Consider the following 16837-nt stretch of genomic DNA (forward strand, 5'->3'; position numbering starts at 1 on the left):
AAATAAAACTTAACCATACGTCAGGTATAGGAAACATGTAGAGTGAAGAAAGGTGTAGCTATAAGGAACCAGTTCTAACAGCACTGACAATTGCAATGCATCATCCATGGTGTTGCATTAAGGCGCTATGCACAGGGACTCCTGCCCTTTTTGTGGTAAAGTGACCTACCAACTTTTGAGTGTTCTATTTTGTGGAGAAAATTATCCGAGTAACACATAATAAACGCCCCATGCTATACTGTTATCACCTGATACATAGGTACTACATGTGTTTATAAAATAACAAACATCCATTCATTAGTATGTGAATCAGTCTCATAATACACAAGACTTTACAAATTTCTTTCATTTTAGCAGTTATCCTACATCCCAAATATAAACCAAGCATTACTATTCATGTGGTATGCTTACGTATTTTAGTTACTGTGTAACAGTAATAATGTAATGATAATAATTTATGAGAAGTGGGAAAGTGGATGTGAGAAAATGTCCGTATACCTTCCCTATTATCATCTATTTAGTGTTATTTGTCTATTGATATCTATCTATTGTTATTTGTCTATTAATATCTATCTATTGTTATTTGTCTATCAATAACTATTTACTGTTATTTATCAATTACTATCTACTTATTGCTACTTATCTATTACTATTTTTGTTATTCGTCTATTATTATGTATTTAGTGTTATATATCTATCATTATCTATTTAGTTATTTATCTTTTATGATATATTTATTGTTTTTTTTTTACTAAATCTATTTATTGTTTTTTTTACTAAATCTATTTAGTGATGTTTATTTATCATAATTTATTTCGTGTTATGTGTAATCTATTTAGTGTTAGTTTTCTATTATGATTTATTTAGTGTTATTCATATACTATTTATTTATTTATGCATCTGACCTTCACTATTGTACCACATCAACTCATGGGTCGAAAAAAATCCTTTGCTAATATCTCTAGGATCAATTGGTCACTTTAGAAATTCATAAACAAATACCATTACGTGCCTCACGCAACACAAGTCATAGAATTCGTTTTTTGTCGGAAATACACACACGCCTGCAAGCCGTTGTCAAAGGAACTGCCAGAGAAATATCGACACACTTGGTAAAGTGCTTACCTCATGTGCTTCTTGTAAGATTCCACGGTAAATTATTCGAAGTAAATATTCGGCGTTGAATATTCTTTTAGATTTGGAGACTAATTTTCACTCGCGACAAAAATCATATATTTTTTTTACCTGATACTGTTCCTCCGTTCTTCAGCTGCCCTCTAATATTTAATTTAATACCTCTGACCTTCTTTATCGCTATCTGATGAAATTCCCATTTGAAGCAACATTTAGCACACAGATAAATTGACGTTTAATTACTCAAAATGTACGAACTCGAGAAAATGCAAATTTAAGTAAAAGTTCTTGATATCGCATTTAATACCTGAAATGCAAATTGTGACGTCAGCCATTTTCCTTTCTTTGTTATTTTTCTTTGCAAGAACCTCACTCCTTTCCCGCGCAATGGAAGATCGGAAAGTGAAATCTTATTATTACGGTTAGCAGACACTTTTTATATATAAAAAGGCTTTAGTTGTGCAATCTTCAAATCAAACAGATATGAAATGCAATGTCAGTGCAGTTCGCTGTTATTTGTCGACGACATAAAATAGTTGGTAATTGCAATTTGGAAGCAAAATGTGCCTTTCAGTTCAATTGAATATTTGAAATTCGGTATATCGGATATTCGTCTTATTATATTCGAAATATATGTAGATAGATATTCCTTGTCAATTTTTCAATAGAATTTGACATCTACGTTCTTGCATTTGACGTATTCCATTGCACCGAATGACACCCAGAACGCATGAATATAGGTGACAAATAAATTCAAACCTTGTGTGTGTATGATAATGCTGTGACCTCACACACCCTTGCTTAAAGGGGACAGTAACGGCCTGTAGTATTAATGGAAGATGTCCTTGCTGTCATTTATTTTATATAATTTGTTTATTTGTTAGCTATTATTTGTCCGTTTATTATTATTTGTCTGTTTGTTTATTATTATTAGATTGCTTAATTATCATTTATCTGTCATTTTATTATCATTTACCATTTACCTGTTTGTTTATTATTTAACTTTACTATTTATTTACTTTATTTATTATTTAACTTTACTATTTATTTACTTTATTTATTATTTAACTTTACTATTTATTTACTTTATTTATTATTTAACTTTACTATTTATTTACTTTATTTATTATTTAACTTTACTATTTATTTACTTTATTTATTATTTAACTTTACTATTTATTTACTTTATTTATTATTTTAATTGTATGTACTTATTCATTAATCTATTATTATTATAATTTTTCGCATCCGACCTAGTCATGGACCAAAAGTTCTCCTGTCGGCATGCTCCGCCTTTGTAATCCTTTTTAATATCGCACAAGATATTTAAGGAGCCTCCAATCACTGAAGGAGGTTGCGTAACTCTGATCCATAAGGATTCAGTTTAAATTTCTTGACGTATTAATTACATGCGAAGTTCAATTGGGTTAGTGGACTGACCAATCCAGGGACTTAGAACAAATAACTAGTGGGCACAGTTCAATGCTAGTAAGTGTGTGTGTGTGTGTGTGTGTATTCCCCTCGGAACTGCTGCAGCCTCTTTTCGAGACAGCCAGACACCACCCTACGGCAGTGAGCTCAGAGCTCATTATTAGGTCACAACTCCTTGACTAACCTTGTGAGGCCAGTGCCTTACCAATCCGCCACCGGGCCGTGTGTGTGTGTGTGTGTGTGTGTGTGTGTGTGTGTGTGTGTGTGTGTGTGTGTGTGTGTGTGTGTGTGTGTGTGTGTGTGTGTGTGTGTGTGTGTGTGTGTGTGTGTGTGTGTGTGTGTGTGTGTGTGTGTGTGTGTGTGTGTGTGTGTGTGTGTGTGTGTGTGTGTGTGCATTTACCTGGTTGTATTATACAGGAAGGGGAGCTCTGCTCGTGATGACCCGTTTTTGTATCTCGCAAGATCAAGTGAGTGTATGCGTGTGTGCTCGCGCGCATGTGAACAATACATGAGTGTGATTCACGATGGTTTGGATCACGTGTTGGGCTCGTGATCGACAGCTCCTACCATCCCGGATGACTCTTTCTACGGCTAATGCTGACCACACACACACGCACACACTCACGCATGCACACACACACACATCCAGACAGACAGACAGACACACACACACACACACACATCCAGACAGACAGACACACACACACACACACAATAAAATGGGATGATATAAATACAAGAGGACACGGAAAGAAAATCAAGAAAGACAGCTATAGAAGAAATCTGAAAAAAAAGAACAGCTTTCCTCACAGAGTAATAGACATTTGGAACAAGTTAGATGAGAAAGTGATGTGTGTAAAAACAATACTTAAATTCAAAAACAGTCTAGATAAAATGAAATATAAAGACGGGATACCACGAGCATAGCTCCCCTTCCCGTAAAATACAACTAGGTAAATAAAAATAGGTAAATACACACACTTCACCCCATGCGTGTATTTTCCTAATTGTCACAATTAAGAGTAGCACCGCCGTCGGACGATACAAAGACTTGAGTAAGCGAAACTATATATATCAATTGCTAACTGGAGAGGATTGCAGTGTTGTTAGTTGTAATTTACAAATGTGTTACTACATTTCTCACCAGTTACCTAAATTGTATTACACATGAAAGGAGAAACGCTCGTCGAGTCCCGTTTCTTTTTCTCCACTTCATCATATGTCGTATGTGCGTTTACGAATGACAGCCATGAATAAGGAACGACAAGAAATGGCGATCCTAGACGAGGATTTGAATTCTTGGCAATCACACTTTTTCAATCTTGTGACAAATTAACTTACGCGACAGAAACTCTGGAACTTTATATGTATTGAGGCAATCATCATTAGACTTCTATGGAAGGTGAAAGTATAAAATGTCGACAATTTATGTGCACTCAGTAAACCCATTAGTATCTGGCGAATTATATATATTTGTGTGTTGCAACAGTAACCACATAAAACACGTGAATAAAGCTATTTTGCTGATATCCTCGTAGTTTTAGCAAAATATTTGTGTGTGTGTGTGTGTACACTTTGAATGTAGCTTTTAGTCATAACCACACTATCAAAGACTACCTTATTAATAATTCTGTAAATCGCCAAAAAAGGGTATGTATGCCAAATTCCTTGCCAACACGTAACCAGTTATACATTAGTCAAACGACAAAAAAGCTATCAGAATAGAACAAGCGAAACGTACATACATACATACATATACCAAGGCTTTTTCCCCCTTACCAGGGGGGTAGCCAAAAAGGACAAGGCACAAAAACATTCCCACCCATTTCATCCCCGAAAACACTCCACACCCCTCCACACCCAAGCGAAACGTAGTCAGGAATAAACTCAGACTAAGACTCCTGTGTTTCCTACTCCATTTACGTCAATAGAACTAGATAGAAAATGTGTAAAAAAGGAAATGGAACAAGTGCTATTTATAAACACCTAAGCACTCTAATCATCCTACTGGGTAAGATAATGTCACTGTAACGACTTTCAGCAACAACTTAGTTGAAAAGGAATATTATTAAAAGTACTTTAATTAAATCCACATAGTATGCTAATGTTAATTTTAATCTAGGGTTGTGTAAACTAGATAATCATATCTGTAAATCAATAGCAAGTATTACCATTACATGTAAATTAGATTTATTAGACATTTGATCCTCATCTTGTACACATAGAAAATGCCCTACTCTTGATATTGTGCCCACGGCGATGTCCCACGATCCTTTTTTTCCTACTATTATACTCTGCTTGTTTGTGCTCTAATGCATTTCTGCACTGACGGTGTAATACACGAAAGCGCTCTGCTCTGGTTGTTTCTCTTCAAAGTGGTTAACCTTGCATTTCTAAAACACACTTGTGTGGTTGTATGTTTTTGTTATTATTTTTTTTTTTTTACTTTAGATTGGAAAGCTTGTAAAATATAATTACTACTTCCATTGCTGTCATTTTAACGGGGTGTAGACACACGCACCTCGTGGTGCAGTGATTAGAGTTCCCGGCTACCACTACGGTGGTCTGGGTTCGAATCTCACCCAGGGCTAAAATAATTTCAATATCGTTGCGCTGCGGGTAGTTACTCCAACTCTCGTAGGCGGGGAGTTGGGTGTGTGTGTGTGCGTGTAAGGTCACAACATTACCCATAGATCGGTCATATACACACACGCGATCCAAGACCATGGTGAACCATACATACACACACACACACACACACACACACACACACACACACACGCACACACACACACACACACACACACACACACATACACACACACGGCTGAACTTTGATCTCATCTCTTAACCTCGACTTGACTGTAGATACTGTTGTTGATCCTGCGCATGCTCAGTCGGTCGATGGTGTACTCCATGAGCTGACGCTGCCCCTGGAACCGGACGCCCTGAGCAGCCAACTTCTTGTCCTCCTCCGCCGCCTTAGGCCCTTCTTCGGGCGAAGCGGGGAGCTCTCCCTCTGCTGCCTCTCCTTCAGGTCTCGTCGTCGCCTCGACCACCACCTTAGGGTTCAAGTACAACTTCGTCTTCGCTGCCGAGGTTAGGGTGAAGTAGAAGGAGCAGCGCTAGGGGGTGTAGGGGTGAAAAGAGAAGAACGTTACTTCTGCAGGAATGAATGAAAAGGGCGTTGTTGGGGCGGAGGGAGGTGGAGGAGGAGTGTGGGAGGTTATTTCTGAAGAAGCCCTGCTTGCGTTTGGCCTCTCTCCTACACTCTGGGAGTATTTGGATCGGTGGGAAAAGTGTATTGCTGGGGAGGAAAGAATGAGGCTAGGATTAGAAATGAGGCAAGGGAGTACTCCTGCACTTTCATACAAACACGACACACTTCCCCCATACTCCACATAAAAATGAAGGAGACTGCAAGAGACCATAAAGCCTACACAATCTGTTCCATGCTCACCTTTCATCCCCATCCATAAATCACGCTATGGCTTAGAAGATGGATCAACTATCATACCAAGAATCCTTGTAGGAATCCCAAGGATCTGCAGAGATCCTGAAGCACCTCGCGACGTATTGCGTCAAATGCCTTCCTCAGTTCAATCAAATAATCATCGTCAGTGACGAGGGTGAAACTCGACGGTCCGCAAGAACACGGAGCACTAGGATAAGACCAGTTGTAGACTTACTAGGAGTGAATCTAGACTTCTTAAGGCCTTTGGGAATCACCTGAATAATTGTCACTCCAAACTTAGGCAGGGTGATCATTCTTCACGTGGTCTATTCTGCGGTGACCGTTCTTCAGGTTAGGTTAGGGATTGTCACCCCAGGATAACCCATCTGAAGAATTGTCATTCCAAACTTCGGCAGAGTGATAATTCTTCACGTACGCTATTCTTGGGTGGCCATTATTCAGGTTTGGTTAGGTTAGGTTAAGAATCATCACCCCAGGATAACCCATCTGAAGAATTGTCCCCCATAATAGCCCATCTGAAGAATTATCACCGTCGAAGTTTGGGGTGACAATTTGTCAGGTGATCCATTGGAGTGAACCCGGAAACGGGTAAGCACCGTACCCGGTAAAACGAGGGGTATAATATCAAGATAATCCTTAACAACCCATCGGTGTGACTCCTGTCTCTGAAAGCAGGAACCCTCAACCTTCTAGAACAGAGGTTCTTAACTTGGGGGTACCTGTACCCCCAAGGGGCACAAAACCTTGAACCCGGGGGGGGGGATACGAGACATGATAGCCAGTACAATGGTACTGTGTATTTGCAACGAGAAAGCAAAGCAAGGTTTGTATCACTAACCTTTTTCATATGTTTGCATTGTATTTGTATTGGATGGGAGTACTAAGGGCACTGGAAAAGGTTTAAGAACCACTAATCTAGAAGTAATCTATTTCTTAGATTCAGAGACATGAGGACCAGCACATACTGCATCACCTATGCTCTCAGTGCCAGTGACAGCATTGAAATCTCCCATAAGCGTAGGGATGCCACGCACAACAATCACGCAAATTAGTGACCCAATACTGTGGCTTTTTTTTTTTTTTAATTTGTTTCTTGGCCATCTGGATGTCCAGTGCACCCTCGTCACTGACGGTGATTATTGAGTTAAAAGGAGTTTGGGTTCTCTTTGAATTGTTTTGTTTTCTTTCTTGTCCATCTGGGTGTTCAGTACATCCTCGTCACTGACGGTGATTATTAATTTAAAAAGAGTTTGTATTCTCTTTAGATTGGTTTGTTTTGTTTCTTGTCCACCTGGGTGTCCAATACACTCTCCTCACTTTTGGAACAGCAGTAGGAGAGTCGGCTTAGTCACCGACAACCCTACCATGCGACAGGTAGTGCTGGGTTACATGACATCCGTCTAAGACCAACTGTTGCCTCGTCTGATAAATGACTAACCGTGCATAGAAAGACAAAGGCAGTCGCAAAAAATAAACAATTCAAAATTAAATTAGATCCGGTGACGACATCATGATTTTCCGCAATTAATATGATATAATGCCACTATCCATCAAATGTATTTTTGTTTATATATATATATATATTAGTGATACCCGTACCAGACGCGGGAACTACATAAATAGCATTATAATATCTTCGGGTGACCAATTTATCATTCCAATTTAATTGGTTTGGAAGGGCGAACGGCCAGTTTTAATTTCTTTACTCAAATATGGATGAACTCGAGAGGGGTCCCGTTCCACTCCATGCGTATGAGAGCGTGACGAGTTGACCTGATATAACAAAGTTATGTTCTAGGGTCAATACGCAATAATTCAGTCCATTGGTCACCCACCCGCCCGTACGCTGTATTGATTCCATCTTTTATGCAGAAGATATTCTGCCTAGAATATCTTTAGCGACACCCTTTCGGACCAGAGCCACTCAAGCATTCTTTAATCATTGGAGGTTCATCTCTATTTAATAAAAGGGAAGTTGATACTTTTAGGTTTCTGTTATTCCTCCCTTGTGCTATTCTCCCTGCGTCTCACTCTCCCTAGCCGAAGAACTCTATATAGACACCTACCTCTTCTGTGCGAAATTGTTCCCCAAGGAAAGAAAAGTTGGTAATTGCTGATTCTGGTCATCGTTCATGTGTTTATCTGTAGTTTACCAGCGGTTCTATCCTTGTGAGTAATCTCGCCCCTCTGCTGTACGTCAGCTCCGAAGATTTGAACTCGCCGTGGCAGAGCCTGGGTTTGTGGCCTCTGTTCATATTGTCGACATTTCCTTCGAACATAATGATTACTAAGGCGTGTTCATGTCCTCGATCCGGACTCCCACCCGTCAAGTGTTTGTCACATACATTTTTATCAACGATGACCAGCGCTTCTATCCTTGAGAACAATATCGCTCTAGAGGTAAATCGTAGATGTGGTCTAGGAGAGATGTAAAGTTAGTAGTAAAACGGAGTGTGTATGTGTGTGTGTATGTGGAGATGTCTCCAGACATATAAGAACGCTGCGTGACTTTGATCCTTAGGGATGCCACTAAATCACATAAAATACCAAATACAAACTCATGGATTCAGTAATTACACAGGACACAGGAACTCGAGGAAAGGAAACGTACGACTTATCCGCTTCATCATTTTCTGACCTGGCCAAACATCGCCGCCTTCTCTTTTCTTTCTCTCAATTTATTTCCTCTCATGATGAGCCACTAACTCAAGGAAATACTCATTACAGCTATCATTAACGTCCCCGCGCGCTTCGCGTCCGTAAATTCGCCTGGAAAAGCTGGATCCAAATCAATAAATGACGAAAATTAGTAGGGAGGAGGGGGGAGAATGTTCGTCACGTTGCCTGTTCATGAGAACAACCCCCAACCCCAACCCCCAGTCTCATTTCCATTAAATTTTGACTGGAGAGATGGCGTGGAACTAAAACATCAGGCGTGTGATTGATCCTGTAAGGTTGGTAGCCATGGATAGCATTTGGCGATGACAGCAAATACACGTGTAGCATTTGCTAATGACAACAAACACATAGGTAGCATTTGCTGATGACAACAAATACATGGGTAATATTTGCTGGCAACATATACATAGGTAGCATTTGCTAATGACAACAAATACATGAGTAACATTTGCTGGCAACAACAAATACACGGTTAGCATTTGCTAATGACAACAAATACATAGGTAGCATTTGCTGATGACAACAAATACATGGGTAACATTTGCTGGCAACATATACATAAGTAGCATTTGCTGATGACAACAAATACATGGGTATCATTTGCTGGAAACTACACATACACGGGTAGCAATTGCTGACAACAACAAATACACGGGTAGCATTTGCTAATGACAACAAATACACGGGCAGCATTTGCTAATGACAACAAATACATGGGTAGCATTTGGTGATGACAACAAACAGTTAGTTCTAAGGTTAATTATCGAACTAATCGTACAAGGATGAGGTTTAACGCTCGCGACGTTCCAAATCAAGGGTTTGATCGAGTTTAATCTTAAACCAGAGTCATCTTTAACTCGCGTAGGCTCTGCGCATAATCATCTCAATCCCCTGCTTCGTGTGGAGATACTGACTGTTTAAGCTTTATACAATTGATGTTTTACATACTTAAGTGGTTACATCCCTCCGGACCAGAGTTACTTGATTTACAGACTAATATTATATATATATATATATATATATATATATTAATATATATATATATATATATATATATATATATATATTATTATTATTGTTATTATTGTTATTATTGTTATTATTATTATCATCATTATTATTATTTATTTATTTTTATTATCATTATTTTTTTTTTACGATGGAAAACTCTGGATGGATCAGAACTTTCGCCCGTGACAATACCTTTACTGAGGAACAGGAGCTACCCTCCCTCCCTCTCCCTTCCTCGCTCCCCGCAGGACTCGATGCGCGGCTTACCTGTGTGTCGAAGGGGTAGTGGCTGAGGTCAAGGTTACACGCGTAGCGGGCAGAGTATTTGCGAGTCACACGCAGTGGGTTCTGGGCACCAGGGAAGAACTCCACTAAGAAGGAAAACATAGATAATAGGTAATAAACAACAAACGATAAACAATAAACAATAGACAATAAATAATGAATAAAAATAAATGATAAATAGTACATAATAAAAAAGAATAAATAATAGCAATAATGACAATGATAACAATAATGATAATAGTAGTAATAATGATAATAGTAATAATAATGATAATGATAATAATAATAATAATAATAATAATAATAATAATAATAATAATAATAATAATAATAATAATAATAATAATAATAATAATAATAATAATAATAATGATAATGATAATAATAATAATAATAATAATAATAATAATAATAATAATAATAATAATAATAATAATAATAATAATAATAATAATAATAATAATAGTAATAATAATAATAATAATAATAATATTTATAATGATAATAATACATACATATTTCAACGGCTTTCGCCCCCTTACAAAGAAAGTTAAAAAAAAAAAAAAAAAAAAAAAACATAAAATCCACTCCCACCCGTTCCATTCCCACATAAATATAAACAGTACTTAGTGCGGGATACAATGTAGTCAATAGTATTTTCCTTGATATTTTTAGAAATAGGATCATCCATCACTACCTCACCTCAATCCAAATCCTGATCCTAATTCTCACCCCACCTTTAACCCGGGTCCAAATCCTGTCCCTTTTAAAGGAAGGAATAAAGGTTTGCTTTTGAAACTCCATTATACGTAATTTTTGCATGAAAACTTATTTTTTCGTCAATATGCAGGAAGACGTTTTTCGTTAAACATTAATGAAATAAAATTATTTTCTTTTACTAAAAAATCTACGTATAATTAAACTTAAAAAAGAAATGTTTGTTCCTTTAAAGGAGCATTATGCGCTCGTGGGTATGCAAGCAAAGTCGTGAAGACTAAAGCAAACGCACCTTCTCGCTGGTGGGTCAGGTCCCCAGACCGTGGACTGCTCTGCCGAAGTGCGACGCCCACAGTCTCGGCGTCGAGGAGCGTATGGGCGTTTCCTTTGGCGTTCGTGAAACTAACCTGGAGGAGGAAAATCGGGGAAGAACGTTGGGACACCCTCAAAGCGTTTGCAGTGCGCATGAAACACCCCCTTTGCCTCATCGATCACAGTGGGTCTCCAGACAATCACCGAATCTCGCTGGCCACTCACATTCGGGATCCAGATCTTCTCCATGACCTCAAGAGGAAGGACGTTGAGGAGTTGGTCCCGTTTGAGGTTGTTGAGGGTGATGCGTTGGTCAAACCAGGTCAAAGTCACCTGGAAATCAAGGGCGAGCTCTGCAGACCCAGTGTTGATCTCGAGGGCTAGGATGTTCATCTCGAAATTGATGGGCAAAGGATCCAAGACCTCCTTCAGGTTATGGAAGACCTCTTCCTCCTCCTCCTCCCCCCTGGATCCAGAGTCACGAGGAGCGATGTAGTTCTTGTACCCCTCGGGGAAAGAGACGATGTGACAAGCGTCTTCGTCACTCCCGTCTTCGCAATCCGCCTGTGGGCAGGATAACGAAGTGACGTCAAGTCGCGTTTGTGTCGTCCGAATCGCAATAGAATGGTGTTGAAAATAAGATGAATATAATAAAGAACAAAATGGGAAACTGTAATGTTATAACACATTTGTAAATGTACACTTTAAACCCACTATCGGGGAAATAATATCAGAAGTACAGGAAAACTGTATTTTGACCATCTGAAGAGGACTACAGATAGTAGTCGAAATATAATTTTCCTGTACTTCTAGTATAATTTCTCCGATAGAGGGTTTAAAGTGTATATTTAAAAAGAACAAAATAATATAAATAACTCACAACTGTGACATGCTCAAGGTAGAAAATCTTTCTAATCGTTTATATGAGAAGGCATTCACGAACCATTTCAAATTACGCTAGATAATGAAATACAAAGCGAATAATCTTGAGGGGCGTTGGTAATCTTCCGTAAGCACGAAACGGCACTATTTCCGGGACGATTTGAATTCTTTTCATATCGACTTAGCGATTTTACGAGAAATAATGATAGCAATGTTCTTGAAACTTCCGGCAAAACCTGATGACCAGTTAATTCTCCAATTGTCCATCATACCATTAGGCTACCCAAAATCAAGACAATGGTGATGGATGATGTAAAACAAAGATGTGTTTTTGTATTGATGTTTTGCTGCGAGCCAAGGACTTGGCCATTTAAGGCGTATTGCAACAGGAATAAAAAACTTTCATTCGAGAAAGTAATTTTTCTTCTTAGTGGAAGATGGGGTATTCCGATTGGTCCACGCCAACAAAATGCCTCGTAAACATGAAAACCTCTCCTGCATTGTGTTATTATAATTCATATGTATTTGTTTACGTTTAATTATCTATTTATGAATTAATCTATCTATTTATCTGGTTATTGATATTTTTTAATTTATCATTTTATTTACTTATATTTATTATTATTATTATTATGGACTATTATTGGACTTTGAAAAGGTGTATGATATGGTCAATAAATAAGTTCTGTGGAGTGTATTACATGTGTAGTAACAGGAGGAAGTTTGTTAAAGTTGGTTAAAAGTTTTAACATTGGTAGCTGGGCATGTGCATGGGCCGGGAATAGAATGAATGGTCTGAGATGAATGTGGGGTTGCATAAGAGTTGCGTGATGTCGCCATGGTTGTTCAATATGTATATAGGTTAAAAACGATTATGAATGTTTCCCATTATCTCTTATAGTTTTCCAGATATAAAGATTCTGTGTCCCAAGTGTGTTTTCTTAAATCTATATAAGGGAATTAGTATTTAAGAGGAAATAAATAAAAGTGCTGAAACACAATCAACAGACGAATGTTGCTGGAATGTTGAAAGAGATATTTCCCGTTCTCTCTTACACGTTTCCAGATGTATAAAGATTCTTCGTGTCTTGTGTTTTCCTGGACTGTTAAAGGAATTTTGATATTCCAGAAAAAAAGGGAGAAGAAGAAGAAGAAAAAGAAAGAAAGCTGAACCGCAATCTATAGATGAACACAGCTGGAAGAACTATGGCGTTGTGTCACCTGGAAATCACACCGCCTCATCATGGGGACACAAGATCCGTCGTCACACGTGAAAAAGTCGTCCTTGCAAGCCGTTAGCGTCAGAACAAGTGTCCTCGGGGCAGAAACGTCCTCCTCGACCTTCGAGGTTATCGCGTCCTTGTTCTTATTCCCCGGAAACCGGTGTTCCCCACAGATTTCAGGCCCAAGTGTCCACTCTTTCCTTCCCAGAGGGACTTCGTAGTCAAATTGTGGTGTGTGGGATATATACACGCCCTCTCTGAAAAAAGAGGGGCAGCAGACAGTAGTATGGAATTATATAGGTTCTCACTGAAAAAGAGGGATATCAGATAACAGAGTTAAGGAGGTTTAGGAAAAGTATAGTGATGTATAAAAGAAAGAACCTCGGACTTACTTATCAGGTAATCCTGCTTGCCATGCATCGCTCGTCCACGACATGTTGTTGATGCTGAAGCCCATAAGTAGGACCCGCCCGTTCTTGTGGCCAAACGGAACGTAGTCTGTGTTGATGGAGGGCTCGGCGCAAAGACCTCTCAGTCGCAAGCGGAGTGGGTATCGGCTCTCGATGTCCGAGCTCAGGAGCCCTTGGAGAGCATCACTCCAGTGGCAAGAGGCGCAGTATTTGTGCACAATGCTCAGGTCCATCCATCCCCCGGCACCTGTCATAGCCACCGAGTTCTCTACGCCCCCGCCATTCGGCTGGCCCTGGATGAAATTGGTGAAGTTGAGGGCGTTAGTGATGCTGGGCGATTCTGTCCACACGCCTTCCTTGACCACATCTGTCGCACCCAACCATAAGTAAGGTTCAGTATCACCCTTTACGCAGAAGGGCAAATGTTCCTTCGTCATTTCCAATAGCCTCTTGTTGTCTTCGAGGGACTCGGGCGTTCCAAGCCGACCTCCCATTACGCTGCATGTCCGACTTGCAGAGGTGTAAGGCATCGCAGGGCCCAGAAGGACCCTGTGAACCCCAGGAGAGTTGCATATGCTCCTCGTTTCCTCTTGAGCGAGTCTGGCAGTGTAGTTGAGGTTCCACGTTTCGGGACTCCACGTTAGAACGGCGTCCGAAGTAGTCATCTTGCAGCGGGCGACTTTTCTGATGTCCTCGGGTGTGAGGAAACGGTCCCACACGTAGAATCGACTTATCTTGCCCATGAAGGATTGGTCGCCTTGGAATCTGCCCCCGACAGTGTCTTGGTCTTGGCCGATGAAGAAGGCGCCTCCACCAGGGATGATGGATGGAGGATTCTGGCCTGGACCAAGTATACATAAAAGCCAATTACATACTTGAAACTCCTCGCGTCTAACTTTCTTTTATACTACATCTTCTCATTTCAGTTTATCTCCCACTAAAGATCGTTCTGTTTTTCAACTTATCTCTACTACTACGCCTCCTACCATTTTCTCAACTTTTGGTGATTTTTAATCCCAGGCATCGGCGCCGCCGTCCAAGTTCCCTGCCCATTTCTCCCGAGCCACGACCATAAATCGCCCCTAATCGCTCACGAAAAAGTGCATTTTGGCAATAGCCCTCTTTTATGCACTACTATATTTTCATTTCTTACATTCTTCCCCTCCCACCAAATTCGATCCCACGCGAGCGGGTGGGCTTACCTAACTAGTCCACGCGTTTAGGTGATTTCATGGGGAATTGCAATGATAGTACACAAATGCACGATAACTTGCCTTTCTTCTTAGATAGCTCTCCTTTGAAGCGTTCGTTGCCGGCCAGGTAGATGTGCCACATATGACTCCGCGTTTCATATTCGAGGCACAAGTGCCACCAGAACTTCGGCACTGGTGCCAACAAGACTTTAGTCCAGATACCTCCGATGCTGAAGTAAGCGTGGTTTAGACGAATATCTAAAGAAATTAAAATAGAATGACGACTCTGACGGTCACCGAACAATTCACAGGAACACGCTGAAATTCACAGTAGACCAAAGTTCTGTCAATGTTGCCTATTTTGTAAAATATATCAAAAGTTATTAATGGGAACTAGGTTTTTTTATTAGGTGATTTAACTAAGATAATTCCTTAGCTTGTGATATAAGAATCAAACTAAGCAGTTTGGTATTTAATAAAACAAGATCGATAATAGTTATAACAAAATATCCATAGCAAATTAAAATAGATTAATTATGCCATTTTAGCATTCCCCCTCTCTCTCTTTTTACAATGAAGGAGTGCTTTATTTGGTCTTTTCATTCAAAACCAACATATCATTGTGATGATGCCCTGCAAAAATGACACGCTAGGTGAGCGTTATCGCGCTGTCGCTTTTGTACCATGGCCAAAAATAAATATATTTTTTACCTGCCGTGATGAAATTGTCGGATTCTTGGGTTGCATAGGAAAAGACGGTGCCGGATCTACGAAATCCTGGGAAAAGGATGTGAAGACAGAGGGTGAACGCCGCCATAGATGGCAGAGTCGGGAGTTCTGCCCATGACCACGCCGTCGCCTTGCCGTCCGCTTGGAGGTCCAAGATCGTCTCCATCCACCTGCGTTCGTTCGTTCAACGGATTTGGCTTCGATTTCGTGTTCATTCGTTTCCTCGAACCTTTTTTTCTTTTTAACTAATTCGTTTTGTAGTTGTTGTTGCCTGGGTTATCATTTATATCTGGGAAATATCTTTCCAAGTGCGTATATTGGTTATGTTCTAAGGCCATTTTTCAAATTATGACTTTCAAATGAGATAAGCTCATTTTCAAGTGAATAGTCTCTTAGGTTTGATGTTTAATTCATTTCATTGACCTCGGGAATCGCACCTCCTGGAAGGTATATATGTGCAAGAACAGAACATTTCTGTATTACTTCTTTAATGCACGCTCCGCAATTGGCAACACTGCCCCAGAGTTTAGGTCAAAATTCCTCTCGGGAATCCCACGGACCCGCAGAAGACCCCAGAGCACTCCACGATGCACCGAGTCAAAAGCCTTCTTGAAATCAACAAAGTCTACGAGTAACTACCGCTGAAACTTGCATAGAGGATTTTGTTACTTTGACAGGGATACATTACTAACCCACCCCCAACAAAAACGCCGTGTCTGGGTATCATATCCCATGGAGAAATACAGAGATACACCCTACAATGCCCCACACCCACAACGAAACCCAACGAGGGGAGGCTAAGCCTTGGATTTATGACCCAACAACCCCAGGGGTCGTGGTAGATGCACAACCCACCACCAAGGCACTAAAAGACACAACCGCGGACCGTGCTGCCTCGACCCAGGCGGTAGCTGTTTGGCTTAGGTAAGTCTGTTTCTCCGAACGAAGAGTGGCTGACCGTTCTGGTCTGAATCATGGATCAAAGAGTGATGTTGCTCGACCCAGGAGGGCACACGAAAGTAACCACCAAACCGGGGCATCGCTTAGCCTTTAATACACTCATTTCAAGGCCCTGTGGGAACACAACGAGAGGGAAACAGGTTAGTGGCCCATAACGGGGTTGGATGTCCGTCTACTCGTAGGCGGCTCAATTTTCCTATAAACTGTCTTATTTTTCTTCCATCTAGATTCTTTTTTTCATCTAGATAACCAACACAACCTCCTCTCTGGCGGGTGACCAGTATGAGAGTTGGTTTAGTCGTCGAAAACTTAACCATGCGGCAGGTAGTACTGTGAGTACTAGCAGAAAGATGACCGTGATTCACCTGACTAAATTAGACTACTGTAACTATATAT

This window comes from Oratosquilla oratoria, chromosome 24 (genome assembly GCF_046742065.1).
Source record: "Oratosquilla oratoria isolate Oo_2021 chromosome 24, ASM4674206v1, whole genome shotgun sequence".
Classification (NCBI taxonomy): Eukaryota; Metazoa; Arthropoda; class Malacostraca; order Stomatopoda; family Squillidae; genus Oratosquilla; species Oratosquilla oratoria.